Source organism: Galeopterus variegatus, unplaced genomic scaffold, assembly GCF_000696425.1.
Source record: "Galeopterus variegatus unplaced genomic scaffold, G_variegatus-3.0.2 Scaffold105, whole genome shotgun sequence".
Lineage (NCBI taxonomy): Eukaryota > Metazoa > Chordata > Mammalia > Dermoptera > Cynocephalidae > Galeopterus > Galeopterus variegatus.
The window spans coordinates 734,675-754,600 of NW_007726216.1; the positions used below are offsets into that span (position 1 = coordinate 734,675).

General features: G+C 41.8%; 1 pseudogene; it reads right to left on the reverse strand.

The window, feature by feature from the left end:
* The window catches only part of LOC103600853, a 77,595-nt pseudogene extending 58,216 nt beyond the window's left edge, over positions 1-19,379 (reverse strand).
* Between the last annotated feature and the right edge of the window lie 547 nt (positions 19,380-19,926).

Consider the following 19,926-nt stretch of genomic DNA (forward strand, 5'->3'; position numbering starts at 1 on the left):
TTGCTTTCTGATTTACTGTTTGTTTTCTGTGTTTGTTGGTTCCTTAGGTTGTAGATAGCATGTTTGTTTGTTTTCTCTTCATGTGTGCCATTTTTTTTACACTAGTGGGTTTTGATTTTTCTTGGATTTTTATGGCAGTGATAGTTATTTTTGAGGAACCAAACACAGCACTCCCTTGAGAATTTCTTGTAAGGGTGGTCGTGTGGTGGTGAACTCCTGCAGTTTTTGTTTGTCTGAGAAATATACTATTTGCCCTTCATTTCGGAAGGATAGCCTTGCAGCATAGAGTATTCTTTTCTGACAGTCTCTGTCTTTTAGTATTTTGAATATATCATCCTAGTCCTTTCTGGGGTTTAGGGTTTGTGATGAAAAGTCTGTTGTTAGTCTGATTGGGGCTCCCTTATAGGAGATTTGATGCTTCTCTCTTGCAGCTTTTAAGATTCTCTCTTTTTCTTTGAGTTTTGCCAATTTGACTATAACATGTCTTGGAGAACACCTTTTTTGGTTGAATACGTTTGGGGATCTTTGAGCTTCCTGGATCTGAAGATCTGTGATTTTTCGTATACCTGGTAAGTTTTCTGCCATTAGTTTGTTGAATATGTTTTCAATGCAATCTCCTTTTTCCTCCCCTTCTGGAATACCCATGACTTGGATATTTGAGCGCTTAAGGTTGTCTGATATCTCTCTCAGATTTTCTTCAATGCCTTTGATTCTTCTTTCTTTTCTTTTTTTATTGTCTGCCTGTGTAATTTCAAACAGCCCATCTTCAAGTTCAGAGGTTTTCTCTTCAATTTCCGCAAGCCTGCTGGTTATACTCTCTGTTGTGTTTTTTATTTCACTGAATAAATTCTTCAGTTTGGCAAGCTCTGCTACATTTTTTTCCAGGACATTGATTTCCTTGTACATTGCTTCTTTCAGGTCCTGTATACTTTTCCTCATTTCATCATGTTGTCCAGCTGAGTTTTCTTGTATCTCATCCAGTTTCCTTAGAATTATCACTCAAAATTCCTTGTCAAACAATTCAAGGGTTTCTTGTTCTATAGGATCTAGAGCTTGAGAGTTATTAGCCTTTGGTGGTGGACTTTCTTGACTTTTCATATTTCTGGTATCTTTCCTTTGATGTTTATTCATTGTGGCAGGGGGTTTCACAGTCCACAGGTTTGACACTATTGTCTGACTAAGATTTTGCTGGGGTTGCCATTTTGGTATGGCTACCTCAGTGACTGCTCAGTTGGCCACTCGTGCCTTGCATGTGTGGTTGCCTCGGGTCTTGGGCCGCTCCAGGGAGCCAACTCTCTGGTCAGCTTGGTCCCGGCCGGGCTGCTGGGTCATGGGGCGTTACCACAGGGTGTGTGGTCTCTGCTGAACTTCCACCTCCCCTTCTGGATATCTCCTTGTTCTGCATGCACTGGGCCAGGCTGCAGGGATATGCAGAGGCACCGCAGAGTATGTGGTCTCTGCAGAGCTTCCCGTTCCCCTGCTGGACGTCTCCCTGCTATGTGCATGCTGGGCTGGGCTTGGGATGGAGCTGGGTGGTGGTGGTGAAGCCTACCTGCTGCTGGATTGCACGGCAGCAGCCCCACCACAGGGCGTGTGGTCTCTACGGAGCTTCCACCTCCCCTGCTGGATATCTCTCTGCTCCGTACACACTGGGTCAGGCTGCTTGATTGTGCAGCAGTAGTGTGTTCTCTGCAGAGCTTCTTCCTCCCCCGCTGGATGTCTCCCCACTCTGCACGCACTGGGCTGGGTGGTGTGCTCCCCGTGGAGCTCCCGCCTCCCCTCCCAGACATCTCTCTGCTCTGTGCGCACTGGGCCAAGCTGGGAATGGAGCCAGAAGGCTGCAGTGAATCCTATCTGCTGGATCACGTGACAGCAGCCCCACAGGGCATGTGGTCTCCACGGAGCTTCTGCCTCCCCTGCTGGACATCTCCTTGTTCCGTATGCACTTGATGTTATGTTTTTATAGTTGTACATCGGTTGATTTGTGGGAGAGAGTGATGCTAGGGACTGTCTTTTCTGCCATCGAAGTAGTTGCAGAGGAGAGGGAGGCCAGTTAGGAGAGTGTTGTCCGGGATGTCTGGGGTGGTGTGGCAGAAGGGCGCCTACACAAGAAATACTTGAAGGCTGGATTGACAGCATCTGGTACTGGCTGAGTATGGGGAGGGGGGATTTCTGGGGCTGGGAAGTCCAAAGTCCATATGGTGGTGGCAACAGTGATCCAGGGGTCCCACACCACAAGGTGGTGGAAGAAGAGAGAGCAGAGAGAGCCAATATCTTTTAGACATTATCTTTGTGAATGCTGCCCTCTCCCTTGAGCTCCACATGGCCTCTCTGGATTGCACATGGCCCTGAATGCCATGTGAGTACTTGGGACCCAGGATGACTAGTGAAAGGGGACCTATGTCCACTATCTTAAAGGCCCTAGCTAATATTGGTTGATAAGGGTGTTGTAGCTTGATATGAGTAAATTAAACCAACATGAATGGGTTAAATGCTTATAAATGAGATAGTCATAGTTTCAAAATTCCTTCTCAGTAATTTAAAATCTTAAAGCTGTGTTATATTGATAAAATACAGAAACGTGAGTTTTATACAAAGAAAACAATACATTTGGATCTGTTAAAATTAAAAACATGTCTCTTCAGAAATTAAAAATGATTTTTATCTATAAATATTAATATGAAACAATTCTAAGTTGCTTACTTCCTAAGTTTAATAATCTTGATTGGTCAGAGTTTTTACTGGTACAAAAATTAAAATTTGGTTTCCTTCTTAAAATTTTCATGTAAACTATAAAAAATAAACAATAAATAGGAGACATTTTCTTTTTTTTTTTTTCCTAAAAATGACTGGTAAGGGGATATTAACCCTTGACTTGGTGTTGTCAGCACCACGCTCTGTGAAGTGAGCAAACAGGCCATCCCTATGTGGGGTTTGAACCCATGGCCCTGGTGCCATCAGCACCACACTCAATAGGAGATATTTCCTATAATTCATGCAGACTCAAGATTGTTTCCTCATAACTTAAACCTTTTCTATAGAGACCTTTGAAAACTACTCAATACACCAAGTTTTTGGCTGGGAGACCATAAATATCTATTTGGTAAAAATAGCGAGGACCAAACTGGGCTTTGTATAATCTGCTCTGACAAATTAACCCCCATTTACTAGATCCTAAGGTTCCTGAATATATAAAAAATGTTTTTGTAAAAAAACTGTCAGCACACATCTTTGCCTGGGGTTTACTAATCAAACAGGATTACATTTGTCTTTACTAGAGGCTTTTAAGTTGTGAACCCAGCCAAAAACTAAAAGATCATCCTGTACATGTTTTAGGCAAATGGGGCCAATTTACCATTGGTAGAGAAAAAACAAATACATAGGAGAAGAGGTGATATAAAAAAAAATCTATGAATATAAAGATGTAGTTGTGGTTAGGACGGCTAAAAATGAAAGAAAATGATTTTTATGTGAAAAAGCATCTGGTACAGTGTATGTTTGTCCTAGAGGAAAACAACTGGCTATTTAGGAAGTAAAAGGTAAAGGACAAAAACAGAAAGTCTGAATAAGTCATGATAATGGTATGTACAGGTAAATTTATGCTTAGAAAACTTATTCCATGTTTTATCAAGATAATTTCTTGTGTCTGTTGCTCTCTATCTTTAAAATTCTTTGTCACTTTGATTTTATTTTTGTAGTGATTTGTAATGTTATTTAACTAAGTGTTTTAAGCCTTTGTTATTTGACAAAGTTTCCAAAACTAAATTCTGAAAACTCATCCTTTTGACTTGAACTAACTTTGAGGGGTTCCAAGGGCCCTGGAGCTTCTCAAAAGGTATATATATATATATATATATATATATATAATGTATCAAAACAAATTGGCTTATTTAATAAATTAAACTATATAGAAAACATTGTCAAAATGAAAAATAATGTTTGACCTTTTTTGGTTACACTGAGATGTTATGAATATGTGTTCCAAAACTGTGTAAGGTTCTTAGAAATCCATCTATTGATATGAATACTATCAGTTATAATCTTGATTGAATTATAACTTTAAAGTGTTATGTCCTAAACTAACAGATACAGCTTATTCTAATGAAAAAAGTAATGGGTTTATAAAATTACTAACCAAGGTCAAAAGAACAAAAGTTAATTACATAAAACTGAATTAACTGGAAAAATTATGGGTTTTTACCATTTCTTTATTTTAAAACATTGATGGTTCTTTTCAACAGTTCAAACATTTACTTTTCTCTTTACTTGATCCCATCATGATTTTAAAACTATTCATAAGTATTGTTATTTTATAGCAATATAGTTATTTACATGAGTTCAATAAGGATCTGTTCTTGTAACAGGACACAATTGGAAACACTGGTTATTTAATTTACCAAGGCTAACTGCCCTGCCACCCACCGCCTGTCCCCAATACCTTCTCCTCCCTTAATCTGTTCTTGTGGACTGTCACCTTCCCTTTCACCTAAAATCCCAGAATGTGCAAACAACCCTCACCTCCCTTCCCCTTTTCTTCCCCTTCAGGAGGTGGCAGGAACTGGGGACATTATTTGGGTCCATGTTCCCTTTTCCTTTGATATGGCTCAAATAGAGAAGCGATTAAGATCATATGTTACAGATCCTTCTCAATATATACATATATAAAAGAAAATTCTCACTTGACATGACATTTATGTTATCCTCTCTTCCACTTTAAACCCAGACAAGTAGGAGCAAGTCTGGACTGCAGCCCAAGCCCATGCAGACACCATGCACACTCAGGACCCAACTCAGTATCCTCTGGGTCCCATAGCAGATCCATGCACTGACCCAGATTGGAACTATCAACTAAAATCTCCAAGAGAGGTCACATGCTCACATGTCTCATAGAAGGGATATAAAAGGCTTCTTTAAAAAGCAGTCAATTACGGGGCCGGCCCGTGGCTCACTTGGGAGAGTGTGGTGCTGATAACACCAAGACCATGGGTTCAAATCCCATATAGGGACAGCCGGTTTGCTCACTGGCTGAGCGTGGTGCTGACAGCATGAAGTCAAGGGTTAAGATCCCCTTACCGGCCATCTTTAAAAAAAAAAAAAAAGCAGTCGATTATAACAAAATCAAGGAAGTTACTCAGGAACCTAACAAAAGCCCTGCACTTTTTATGTTTCACCTCACCGACCGCAATACCAACCTTGACCCTGAAACAGAGAGGAGGAATCTAAAACTCAAAAACTAAAACATGACCAAATCAAATGCCCCTTGCTGGCTGCTGCTATCAAGGAAAATCAGAAACCATGAACATCTCAAGGCAAGGCTCAGGGTAAGCCTCCCATTGCTCCCCCAGGTAACTGCTTCAGGTGCAGTAAACCAGGGCACTAGGCAAGTAACTGCCCAAACCCGAGGCCCCCACTGGGGCCCCGTCCACTCCAGTCCCTCCAAAAACCCCTATTGAGCCCGGTTTGGAGCTATCTGACCTGCTGGGAGAAAGAAAATTCACACACACACACACACACACACACACAAAATAAATAAATAAAAAACTGGTGGGGGAGAAGAAGACACAACAATTACAATTCCTTGAAGTTGATATGACAAGTGAACCGATATGAGGTTGTTGGGAGGGAGGGGGGAGACGGAGGAGGGAGGGAGGTTTTGGTAATGGGCCACAATAATCAACTACATTGTATATCGACAAAATAAAATTTTTTAAAAAAATAAATAAAATAAAAATATTACATTTTCTTAAAAAAAATTTTTTTTAAATTAATAAATAGGGCCGGCCCGGTGGCTCACTTGGGAGAGTGCGGTGCTGATAACACCAAGGCCCCGGGTTCGGATCCCATATAGGGATGGCCGGTTCGCTCACTGGCTGAGCGTGGTGCTGACAACACCAAATCAAGGGTTAAGATCCCCTTACCGGTCATCTTTAAAAAATAAAATAAAATAAAAAAATAAATTAATAAATAAACAAAAACCTTTCCATGTTCTCTCACAAAGCCCAATATCCAGTCAGTAAAGAGGGACTCCAGAAACTTAAGCCAGTTATTCAACAACCACTCCAGGCCGGTCTATTAACAGAAATCCATCTTCCCAAAATATGTCACCCCCTTCTGGTAGCAAAGTAACTGACATCGGTGCAATCCTTAGTCTCTTTCAGCTCACATATAGAAGACCTTTTCTGTTGGGTAAACTTCCCCTATAATCCTCACCCCTTGGGAGACTATTTACCTGCCCTAAACCATACCTGGTTACTTCTGCACAAATATGCTAACACCCACCCACCAAAACCCTATTCCAATCCCTTTCTACTTCTTAACATCGAGCTGGAGGACTAGGTTCTCTCTCCTAAAAAACTTAAATCCAAAACTTCTTCAACCTAAGTGGACAGGCCCACATCAGGTACTTCTAACCACCCAACCACAACAAAATTATCAGGCACAAGTGCTTCAGTTCATTTTTCCAGGTTAAAGAAGGTACCAGACTTCAATTCAAAACTCTCAGAACACCCTCAGCTTCTCACAGCCATGTCTATCAGGCTGACAAGGATACCCGAGGAACCCACAGAGGAGCGAGAATCCAGAACCACAGGGGCCTGACTACTCCAGCCCACATTCGACCGACCGTGAGCTGTCCCCGGCTGATGTCTATGTCAGCTGCAGGGGAGGTCTATGATCTCATTCTCTCTGTCCTTACAAACACACCCAAAATCCTAGTCTCCGAGGATACACTTCTATCTTTTCTTTGGAACTGCTACCTACGAGGACACTTCAGGGACTTCCCACCCACTCAAATAACCCAATGGCTGGAAGTGGAAGATTAATCATCCCTACCATGCTCTTTTTCAATCAGGAAAAGGCTACAAACCTAAAAACTCCACCAACTGGATGGTCTCAAGGCTTATTGCTATTACTCATTTTGCTCCCCATCCTAATTCCCTTTGTAATAATCTTCCTTCTGCTATCCGCAGGACCTATCCTTCTAGAACAATTCTCCCGGTTCCTCCACAATGACTCATGAGCAGAAACAGATCATGGCCATTTCCAATATGGCTTCAAAGGAACAGTACAAAGCCACACTCCTCCTGCAATTCCTCAGATCCCAGTCTGCACACTGCACAGCGCCCCCTTGTCAGCAGGAAGTAGCCAGACATGATGACACTGCCCCTTGTCCTTAAACCTCTTTGAGTCCGGAATGATGGATGCAGGAGGCCAGTACCGCCATCTTAATGACACCACTGGACTAGAACAAGATGGATGATTGAGTTTCATTTTCCATGTGGTTTCATTTCCCCATTCTGATGACACCAGCCTCTGCCCTTCTGCCTGCTGGACTCTACTGGTGGCGAGAGGAGCCCTTCTCAGGTTCTATCCTTAGTAAAGCCTGCTCTTGCTGTAGAGGTCGATTCTTTTGTCACCTCTTCTGTTTTTCTACCTTACACACACCAGCCAAAAGGGACGCAGACACCTGAAACCCATGGAGACAGTGCTTCAAGGAACGGTGTGGAGGCCCTGCCCTACCAGGCCACCTCACCACATCGCTGTCTATTGGTGGCCACACCTGGTCAGCCCAGAGCCCTTAAGCACCTGGAAGAACCCCTGCCCCCAGCAGTTCCGTGGACCCTGTCCGCAATGGAAGGGGCCACTGAAATAGTGTCCAATGTCACAGTCCTCCTTGGCCCTGCTTGCCTGGCAGTTGTCACTTGTCATGCTCATCACCCTTGGGGACTGAAACTCACAACCAGACTCTACCACAGTGGGGCCCTCAAAAGGAGATGGAGGTGACTATTCCAGGGACCCTGCCCTGCCACCTGAGACCCACAGCTTCCCTACAGCCATTTTCTAGCTATTACAGCTGTCACTGGAATTATAGGTGCTCTGGTAATACACAGCTATGACCATTATTCTTTTTCTTTTTTTACGATATTTGAAACACAACTTTATTCTGATTCTAAATGAAAAGGAATGGGAATGAGAGTAAAAAATGAGATTTTACCACTGAGTCCTGTGATGCGACAGTAGCAGTCTGATATTGGAAATTCAAGCAGGAAACAAATGCATTCCCAAACAGCTAAATATGCAGGTCTAAAAAATGAAGGGTTTTTGGTTGTGAACTGACATATTCACTCAGAATATGCCACTTACCCACCTCAGTATCCCAAAGACGAAGCTGCGTAACACAGCGCGGCACTGTTGCCTGCACACCAGACTTTGGATGCTGGGCTCTGGAGCCTCATTTTCTCCCCATGCTCATCTGGGAGAGCAGTTGTCTGAGCAACCTCTAAGTCATGCTCATACTGTTACAGGGCTCAAGTCCAGCTGCCTGCCCCAAATAAAAACCCTGGCTTGCATCTCCAAATCTGTTACCCCAGGGCACTCAGCTCCTGGCCGTGGCTTGTCAAAATCTTGTTTGTGAACTCAAGTCTGGCTGCCTGCCCCAAACAAAAACAAACCACTCAAAAGTCAAATGTGGGTGGAATAGAAAGTCAGCTCTTATTCAGGAATACCAGTGACCTGAGGAGAGATGTTGTGCTAACCTAAGCCATCTCTCCAGTAAACCTGAAGGAGAATGGCCATACTAAAGCCATCTCAAAATCTCAGGTTTACCGAGCAGTTTTTAAAGAGGGGGATGAGGGAATAGAATGTGGGAAATGAAAAGCAGGAGGGAGGGGATGTGTAAGGGGCCAGGTGCAAAGTCTCACCAAGGCTCCATCTGTTTTCTGCTCCCACCCTTGGTGTATCATAGGGTCCTGCTGGAGGGGTGGGATCAGCATAGCTTTATCGATGTCTTCCTTGGTTTCTCAGGGTCTGGATAGTATGAGTCTCATCACAAGACTGCAGCTCCAGCCTGGCTGGAAAAGCACTTTACATTTATGTAAATAATGTCATCTTGCCCCATAACCAAAGTTCACAATATCAAATAGCCAGGGGGAAAGAGGGAACTCAGAGAACTGCATGCCAAGAAAAAAACTGTGTCCTTTTAAAATCTTTTAGAGCCCATGTGGTTTTAAGTCCCAACATGGCTTCACTCCTGCTCACTTCAACTACACTGCGCTGCTGAAGCTGGGTCCATGACACCCTCTGGTGGAGCAAGAGCAGACATGGCAACAGACTCCAAGCTAGGAGCTTGTATTAGTCCATCTCCGTTGCTTATAACAGAATACCTTAAGCTGGGTAACTAATGAAGAAGTGGTTTATTTCTTACAATTTTGAAGGCTGGGAAGTCCAAAGTTGAGGGGGCACATCTAGTGAGGGCCTTCTTGGTGGTGACTCTCCACAGCAATTCAGGGTGTCGCATGGTGAGAATGGACTGAGCACAAGAGAGGTAACCTGCTCACTCACTCTCCTCCTTATAGAGCCATCAGGACCATGCCCATTGCTCCATGAATGGATCAATCCCAATCTAATCACCTCTCAAAGGCCCCACCTTTTTTCTTCTTTTCTTTTTTTTTAAAGATGACCGGTAAGGGGATCTTAACCCTTGACTTGGTGTTGTCAGCACCATGCTCACCCAGTGAGCGAACCGGCCATCCCTATATGGGATCCGAACCCGTGGCCTTGGTGTTATCAGCACCGCACTGTCCCCAGTGAGCCACGGGCCGGCTCCAAAGGCCCCACCTTTCAAAAACTATAATTAGATTTTCCACCTTCTTAACACTGTCACAATGGGAGTCAAGTTTCTAATACATGAACTTTTGGGGGACACATTTAACCCATAGCAGGTCTCCATTTCATTTTCTAGCAAGTCAAAGGAAGGGCTTTTCAAAGTTATGGTTAAGAGGTCAGCCCATGGCTCACTCGGGAGAGTGCGGTGCTGATAACACCAAGGCCAAGGGTTCGGATCCCATATAGGGATGGCCGGTTCGCTCACTGGGTGAGCGTGGTGCTGACAACACCAAGTCAAGGGTAAAGATCCCCTTACTGGTCACCTTTTTTAAAAAAAAGTTGTGGTTATTTTTTTTTTCAATTTTCTTACATAAATTAACTCATTTATTACATGCTAGTGATATCTCAAATGGTAGACCTTCCACTGGTCTTTCCATTCCTTCAGTCCTCTGATGGTGGACTTTACTGTGACATGGGAAGTGATGTTGTAGGTCCAGGCAGCACCAGCTACTACTGTCTTCATGCAGGAACCACAGTGCCCGATCTCCATTGCTCCTCTCTTCATCTTCGTTTTGCCACAAAGGAGCAAGTGTACTTGGTGTGCTGGTTGATTTCAATTCTCTTCACCATTTTCCACAGGGAGGCACCAAAGCATGTCCCATATTTACCAATGATCCTGACCTTGGTGTGTTTAGCCATGCTGCTGTGAACTAGGTCCAAGCCCAGAGAGCAGTGTGGTTATTTCTGGCAAAAGTGTCATAGTATTGAAGATTCTCCTTTAGGTGGAAGATGACAAATTTTGCCTTCACTTTCCTGTTCTTACTATCTGCTTTGTGGTCACACAGCATGATGGGGATGTTTTCACATACTTAGGCCAGATGTCTATACCAATTAGGCAGCGCATTCTTGTAATTAACACTCGATATTACACACAACATTATGATGATGTTGGTGTGAGCAGGACTGTAGTCATGTTGGGACCTAAAACCACATGGGCTCTAAAAGATTTTTAAAGTATTACACTTCTCTCTGTGTAACAGAGATGCAAAAAAGGGTTACTCAGGGCAACATGAGTGCAATGAGAAACCCAAAGGGACTGCACCTCAGCAACTCCTTTGCTAGTGGGAGAAAACTGGGCACAGCCCCGATTCAAAGTTAGCTTCTGTTTTTATTGTAAAGACAAGGAAGTTTCACAAGAAAAATCAGTTGATTCAATCATTTCAAAAGCACACAAACACATGGGCAATGTGACAAAAGTTATCTATAGCTAAGTATAGCTTAAACAATGGAAACTAGTAACATCATTTAAATTAACAAGGTGACATTCTAAAGTACAATCTGTGAAAAGCTAAATTGATAAGACTGTGATCATTACCTAACCCAAAATATAACCTCTCCCCAAATGATTTAAGCAAAAGTTACATTCTTATAATTGTCCCCAAAGTTTCCAACAACAAACAGCTTGCCCTTAGCAAATATTTTTTTCACATTTTTCCCTACAGCAATTCCTTAAACATATTTTAACAATCAATATGTTAAACAGCCAAAGTACATAATCCCATCCCTAAACAGTGATTAGAATTGATTAGATAGGCTTTTGCCATGCTATCTGTGGACTTTTGTCCCCTAAATCAAGGACTTTTGTTCCCTACATGCATTACCTAAAAACCCTATTCTAAAAATCAAATGAGAATCAAGTTTTCTAGCCCTCTACATTTCCCCCATTTTAATTATTAAAAAAATCAGAAGAAATCAAGGGGTCAGAGTCAAGGGTGGAAACAAGGATATTCTGAGGAAGAAGAGTCAGCTAGAACATAGAACATAACAGTTTAATCACTATAAAAAAACACAAGATACATAAGACATTAATTCCAGCAATAATCCAAAGTCTTAAGTTTAAACCAGAAAAACAATGGGTACTATTAAGCCAATGGGCCAAATCATTTAAATGATTACTAGCAATCTTTTGAGCTTCTTCTTGAAGCCGTTTCATTTGTTGATGAAGTTTAATTATTAAGTTTTGAATATCTCCATGTAAATCAGAATGAAAAGCTCAATGTAATGGGCCAGCCTGTGGCTCACTCGGGAGAGTGCGGTGCTGATAACACCAAGGCCACAGGTTCGGTTCAGATCCTACAAAAGGATGGCCGGTTCGCTCACTGGCTGAGCGTGATGCTGACAACACCAAGCCAAGGGTTAAGATCCCCTTACCAGTCAACTTTTTTTTTTTTTCTTAAAAGATGACCGGTAAGGGGATCTTAACCCTTGACTTGGTGTTGTCAGCACCACGCTCAGCCAGTGAGCAAACCGGCCATCCCTATATGGGATCCGAACCCGTGGCCTTGGTGTTATCAGCACCACACTCTCCCGAGTGAGCCACAGGCCGGCCCTTTACCAGTCAACTTTAAAAAAAAAAAAAAAAAGCTCCATGTAATAATCTTGGTACATCCTTCCATGCAGTGGAGGAATTAAAAGGAATCGAAGTTATACACATGGAGCAATATTGTGCATCACAATTAAGTTGACTTTGAGTCCAAAAAGCTTGTTGGAGCTCACCAATCCAGGACACAGCTGCCTCAAAGGCATCAAATCTTTGTAAGTTTCCAGGGGCCGGCCCGGCCCGTGGCTCACTCGGGAGAGTGCGGTGCTGATAACACCAAGGCCCCGGTTCGGATCCCATATAGGGATGACCGGTTCGCTCACTGGGTGAGCATGGTGCTGACAACACCAAGTCAATGGTTAAGATCCCCTTACCGGTCATCTTTTGAAAAAAAAAAAAAAAATCTTTGTAAGTTTCCTTGGTCAATTTTAGTTTGAGATAGGAACTCAGAAGCTACATTTTGAAAATAATCATTCATTATCTGTGCTGTTTGAATAGAATGAGAACAGTGCTGCTGTAGCAATTATAGCTGTAGCAGCAATTATGGAGGTGATAAGAATGCTCAAGAATCTTAGAGTGAACTTGCCCTAGAGCAGAGGTGACTTGCTCCAGGGCAGAATTCCCCATCCATTTACGAGTAAGATTAACTGGCAACCATGCTTCTGCTCTTTGTTTTAGTATAAACATATAAAAAATATTAAGATTAAACCAAGTATAGTTAGCAGGAAGTGAAATTAATGACTGAAATAACAGGTATCTGAAAAGAGATGGCAAATATATATGGTCGAGAGGTGCAGATCATAACCAAGTCGATGGTATCATAATCCAGTATCAATAAATCACATGGACCCCAATTTTCTAAAGTCTGATTACCATATAATTTATTTTCTGTAAAATTATTTGAATGGCAAGAGACCCAATTAAGGTCCAGACCATCTGCAATAGCAATCCAGGGGTGAGAACAAACAGGAATATTGGGTTTAGGATGATTATTTCCCCATTTAGAATTTCCATTGACTCCTGCAGTTTGAATAAATTTTGATGTTTCACAGCTATAATACAATTAAAAGCTGTAAAAATATGATTTATATACCATTGTGGTTGAAAGGGAATGCAAAAGTTGCTAGCAGTAAAATTAGTCACTACACATAAAGGCAATTCCTCAACAAGGAAATATGAATTATGAAAAAGTTTGTGCCATCCATTATGATGACACTTCTTACTAGAATTTATTTTGCAGTTTTGTAATGGACCAGGAGGCCTCCAGTGTAAGCAGTATCATTAGATGAAAGAGGAGGCTCTGAATCATCCCAAGTAAGCAGATCAAAACCAGGAGGATTCAAAACAAGGGTCCAATAAATGTTATCACTTACAGAAGGCTGAACAAAAAGGAAAAGCCCATATATTATGAACAGGCATGTTACCTTTGGACCTTTGCAATTTATAGTTACATGAGCAAGCATGGCTAGAAACAGGTTTTCTGGCATCGTTGGAGTTCGGATGGCTTCTAGCCCACATGGTGCCACATGATATGGGCAACCGGCCTTTGCTGGTATCCAAAGGGGGCCTGTAGGAGAAAGAACAGAAGACTCTCTTCCCCATATTAAAAATTCAACAGGCTCCAACCATTGTGGTCCCATCAGCAGGTGGCAGTATAAAACCAAGGGTTTAGGTCTTTCCTCAGTGGGAATAAAATGTCCTTCTATGGTGGTTAAATTTTGAGAATTTTAAAAATTTAGAGTAAACAAAGCCTTAAAGACCTGTTCATGAGGAGCCATTCCTATAACTATATTACCCCTCTTTTGTTTATTTAATTGAGATTTAAGAAAGCCATTAGCTCTTTCTACAATTGCCTGGTCAGTGGGATTGTATGCGATTCCTGTGACATGTTTAATGTTCCAGCTGTCACAGAATAATTGAAAGACATTGGAAGTGTATGCTGGCACATTATCTGTTTTAATTGGACTTGGAATTCACATGGTGGCAAAAGCAGAAAGACGATGGTTTTTTAACAGATGGTTTAACAGTTTCTCCTGTTTGGGCAGTAACATGAATAAGACCAGAGTAAGTGTCAACAATAACATGTAAACATTTAAGATGTCCAAAGGGTCATAATGAGTGACGTCCATTTGCCAAATTTCATCACTTTTTATTCCTCAAGAATTAACTCCTCTGGGAAAATTAGATTTAGAAAACCTCTGGCAATCGGGGCAGACACGAACAATGTCTTGAGCTTGTTTATAAGAAACCCGATGCACGTGAGCCAAAACTCATTCCCCTTGATGGAAAAACTGATGAGAATCAGTTTGCCTTTTGCAAAGCATTATTATACATAAAAAAGTGATCAGCCATATCATTTCCAATTGATAGAGGGCCAGAGAGACCTGATTGAGAACGTATATGAGTCACATAAAAGGGGTGATGTCTTTTCTGAATAAGTTTTTGTAAACGTCAAAACATTTCAAATAAAAGATCATTTTCCTCATGGATAGATGCATCTTGAATAACTTATAAGGCCCCAACTACATAGGCAGAGTCAGCCACTAAATTAAGTGGCTGAGTGGGAAAGTGGTGTAAAGCTGCAATAGCCCTTTGAGCAGAGTAGTGATGAATAGCAACAAAATGTTTCCAGATTCCCTGTTCCTTCCATGTTATAGATCCCTTTCCTGATTTGCCAGAACCATCAATAAAGACAGTGCTTTTGGGAGAGGAACAGGGGATAAACAGGTTTTTAATTGAATAGGCAATAATTGAAGTCCTTGCAAGATTTTGTCATGGGGTAATGAGAATTGTATCTTACCAATAAAATCAGCCATTGTTATCTGTAAAGACTGATTGTTCAAGGGCAGTGTAAAAATCAGTTTTAGAAAGACCAGGATTGGGCCGGCCCATGGCTCACTCGGGAGAGTGCGGTGCTGATAACACCAAGGCCATGGGTTTGGATCCCATATAGGGATGGCCGGTTAGCTCACTGGGTGAGCGAGGTGCTGACAACACCAAGTCAAGGGTTAAGGTCCCCTTACTGGTCATCTTAAAAAAAAAAAATCAGGATTAATGATATCAGGATCATACCCAGTAAGCATTTGACGATGGTGTCTACCCCTAGTGAGTAAATGAATACGTTGTTCTAATTTAGTATATAATTTCTTTTTTTGTTGATGGGGTAAGAAAATCCATTCAATGACTCCTATCTGAGGAAGAAACTGACAAAGCAAACCTGTAGAACTATGTGGGGTATTTAAAATAATGAAATGAATAATTTGAAATTTAATGATGCACATTAATTGCCTAGAATGTAAAAAGGATTCAATCTGTTTTAATTCTAATTTTGCTTGTTCAGATAATGAGGGGAAGACAAATCAGGGTCTCCCTTTAAGGTATTAAACAAATGTTGTAATTGATAAGTAGGAACACCCACGGAAGGGCAGAGCCAATTAATATGGCCAAGCAATTTTTGCAAATCATTTAGAGTACGGGGCTGTATATGGAAAGATATATTTTGTGGTCCTATGTTTCTCTGAGTGATCAAAAAAACAAGGTATCTCCAAGGCTCTTTTTTTAAAAATTTTATCTGGAGCTACTTGTAAACCACCATTTTTAACTTGTTTGATTAAATGTAAATAAATTTGTGATGATAAGTTCCAGATTGCCATGAGCAATAAGAATATCATCCATATAATGATAAATAAGAGCAGTTGGAAATTTTTCACAAGTGGGTTGAATAGATCGATCCATGAAGTCTTGACAAATGGTAGGGCTATTGATCATGCCCTGAGGGAGAACCTTCCATTGATATCTTTGAGCAGGTGCTCCTGCATTAGTGCTAGGAAGCAAGAAGACAAACTTTTCTTTGTTTTCTTGGTGTAAAGGTATGGTAAAAAAGCAATCATTTAGATCTATGATAATTAAATGATAATTGTTAGGAATGAGGGTTGGACTAGGGAGCCCAGGCTGTAGAGCCCCCATGGGAAAATGTGAGCATTAATTTTTCTTAAACCATGTAATAAACTCCATTTTCCTGATTTTTTAAGAATGCAAAATACAGTAGTATTCCAGGGACTGAGATGGCTCTAAATGTCCCATTCGTAACTGTTTGACAAGTAAAGTAGCTTGATTTAATTTCTCTGCTTTAAGAGGCCACTGCTCCACCCAAACCAGAGGACCAGGGGTCCATTGTAGTTTGAGTGACAGGAGTGAGGCAGTGGCCACCATGATAAATTTGAAGGAAATGTCCCAATATAAACATCCCACTGAGTAAGGAGGTTGTAACCCCATAAAGCTCGAGGGAGATCTAGAACATAAGGCGTAATGGAGGTAGTTTGTCCCTCGGGGCCGATACACAACAAAGGATTTATACTCTGGTGAAGGAATTTGGACCTGTCTAATCCAGTAAGTTTAACTGGTGAAGAAGCTGTTTTCCATAACGGATTCCAATACTTTTTAGCAATTATAGTAACATCGGCCCCCGAATCTACCAATCCTGTAATTGATTTTTGTTCAACAGATAATGTCAACAGTGGCTGGGTATTATCTAATCTTTGTATCCAAAAAGTGTCAGGAGAAGCAAGAGGTTGAAGTTTAGACCTTGTTTCAGGAAACGGAGAAGAAAGAATAAGTTGAGCTATCTGAGTTCCTTTAGGAATTACATGATATCCTGCACTGGTTATCATAACATGAATTGGTCCCAGATTGTTAGGTGGAATTAGTTCTGAAATAATTTGGACATCATTTATAGAGTATTTAGGATTGCCCAATATAATACTAGGGGTGTTGAAAGGTAGTGGACCAGAGAAATTTGCTGTCCCTTACTTAACTTGTCTTGCTTCATCTAAAATAATACCTTCATTAGGGTTAAGTTAACAACTGTTTGATCGTTTATTCAGAGCCTGGGGGAGGAAAATGCCCTGGGGAGGAGTCCAGACTTGAGCCTGAGCATTGAGGATTCGACTCCTCTTGTTCATTGGGGTGTGGGAGTTGGTGCTGCCTTGAACGTTTCCCAAAATAGGATTGACTTTTATATCAAATTTAGATCTGCATTGATTTGACCAATGAAATTCTTTTTTTTTCTTTTTTCTTTTTTTTTTTTTACATTTAGGACATTTTTGTTTTGGTTTAGTTTGCTCTATTCTTGTTTGCAATCCTTTTGAAAAACACATGGGCAATGTGACAAAAGTTATCTATAGCTAAGTATAGCTTAAACAATGGAAACTAGTAACATCATTTATTTGTTTGTTTTTAAATTTTTCTTTAAAAGATGACTGGTAAGGGGATCTCAAACCTTGGCTTGGTGTTGTCAGCACCATGCTCACCCAGTGAGCTAACCGGCCATCCCTATATGGGATCCGAACCTGTGGCCTTGGTGTTATCAGCACCGCACTCTCCCAAGTGAGCCACAGGCTGGCCCACATCATTTAAATTAACAAGGTGTACAATTCCAAAGTACAATTTGTGAAAAGCTAAATTGATAAGACTGTGATCATTATCTAACCCAAAATATAACCTGTCCCCAAATGATTTAAGCAAAAGTTATTCTTATGATAATTGCCTCTAAAGTTTCCACCAACAGCTTTCCCTTAGCAAACTTTTTTTCACATTTTTCCCTACAACAATTACTTTAACATATTTTAGGCTGGCCCGTGGCTCACTCGGTAGAGTGCGGTGCTGATGGCACCAGGGCCACGGGTTCGGATCCTATATAGGGATGGCCGGTTGGCTCACTGGCTGAGCGTGGTGCTGACAACACCAAGCCAAGGGTTGATATCCCCTTACCGGTCATCTTTTAAAAAAAAAAAAACATATTTTAACAACAATCGGTATGCTATTTTATTATTATTATTTTTTTTTCCTTTTTGTCTTTTTTCGTGACCGGCAACGGACCGCAACCCTTGGTGTTGCACCCGCACCTCGCTCAGCCAGTGAGCGGCCGGTCTGTATGTGGGATCCGAACCCTCGGCGGGAGCGCTGCCACGCTCCCAAGTGGTGCACTGTAGCAGTGCGCCACCGGTCCGGCCCTTATTATTATTTTTTTTAAAGATGACTGGTAAAGGGATCTTAACCCTTGACTTGGTGTTGTCAGCACCACGCTCTCCTGAGTGAGCCACAGGCTGGCCCAACAATCAGTATGTTAAACAGCCAAAGTACATAATCCCATCCCTAAACAATGATTAGATGGGCTTTTGCCACACTGTCTGTAGACTTTTGTCCCCTAAATCAAGGACTTTTGTCCCCTACATGCATTACCTAAAAACCCTATTCTGAAAATCAAATGAGAATCAAGATTTCTAACCCTCTACATGAAAGGACACAGTTTTTTTCTTGGCATGCATTTCCCCGAGTTCCCTCTTTTCCCATGGTTATTTGATATCTTCGTTATGGGGCAAGATGACATTATTTACATGAATGTAAAGTTGCTTTGCAGACAGCATGGAGCTGCAGACTTGCAGATCTGCATGTACTATCCAGACCCTGAAACAAAAGAAGACATCAATAAAGCTATGCTGATTTCACCCCTCCAGCAGGACCTTGAGATAACAGAAGGGACGGGAGCAGAAACCAGACAGAGCCTTGGTGAGACCTCGCATTTGACTCCTTGCACAGAGCACCAATGGTTCATGACTCCCTCTCTCCTACTCTTCATTTCCCATATTCCATTCCCTCATCCCCCTCTTTTAAAACCCTCAGTAAATGTGAGTCTTTGAGATGGCTTTAGCCTGGCCGTTCTTCAGGTTTATTGGAGAGATGGGTTAACCCAACACCTCTTCTCAGGTTACCAATATTCCTGGGTAAAAGCTGACTCCCATTTTTACCAACATTTGACTTTTTTTTTAAAAAAAAAGATGACTGGTAAGGGGATCTCAACCCTTGGCTTGGTGTTGTCAGCACCACGCTCAGCCAGTGAGCAAACCGGCCATCCCTATATAGGGATGGCCGGTTTGCTCACTGGCTGAGCGTGGTGCTGACAACACCAAGCCAAGGGTTGAGATCCCCTTACCAGTCATCTTTTTTTTTAAAAAAAAAGATGACTGGTAAGGGGATCTCAACCCTTGGCTTGGTGTTGTCAGCACCACGCTCAGCCAGTGAGCAAACCGGCCATCCCTATATGGGGATCCGAACCCGTGGCCTTGGTGTTATCAGCACCGCACTATACCGAGTGAGCCACGGGCCGGCCTTTGGGTTTGGATATAATAGCCATCTCTCGGTTCACCAAATTTCTCCTGACCCACTACATCCCATTCACTTAACTGAATAGGTCTTCTGGGGATAGACCTCAACACCCAACATGGCTACATACTTCTCCAATTGACTGATCAAATAACATTTAACAAATGTAGTTTTTCTAGTACCACCATCACCAACCAAGTTTGAACCAAACTTAGGGTTCTCCTTGGGCAGCCATCATGATATTTCTTCTAGAAGCACCCTACCTGACTGAGGGCATTGACATTATTCTTGCATTTGCTATTAACATGACAGCAGTCTCCACCCGTATACCTTCTCATAAAAGTAAGCACCAGTCTACAAGACCACTGTCACTTCTGAAACCAACTGCAGAGTTTGGGGGTCCCCAAGACCAGCCTTGGGTTTGGTAATTCACTAGAAGGACTCATAGAACTCACTGAAAGCTGTTATACTCACAGTTGTGGCTTATTACAGTGAAAGGACATAGATTAAAATCAATCAAAGGGCTGACCGGTTAGGTCAGTTGGTTAGAGCACAGTGTTATAACACCAAGGTCAAGGGTTCAGATCCCCATACTGGCCCGCTGCCACAAAAAAAAAAAAAAGAAAGAAAGAAAGAAAATCAACCAAGGGGGAAGACACATGTGGCAGAGTCCAGGAGAGGTCCAAACACAGAGCTTCCAGTTGTCCTCTCCCAGTGGAGTCATAAACAACATTTATTCTCCTGGCAACTAAGTGTGACAATAATTACCAAGTATTGCCAAC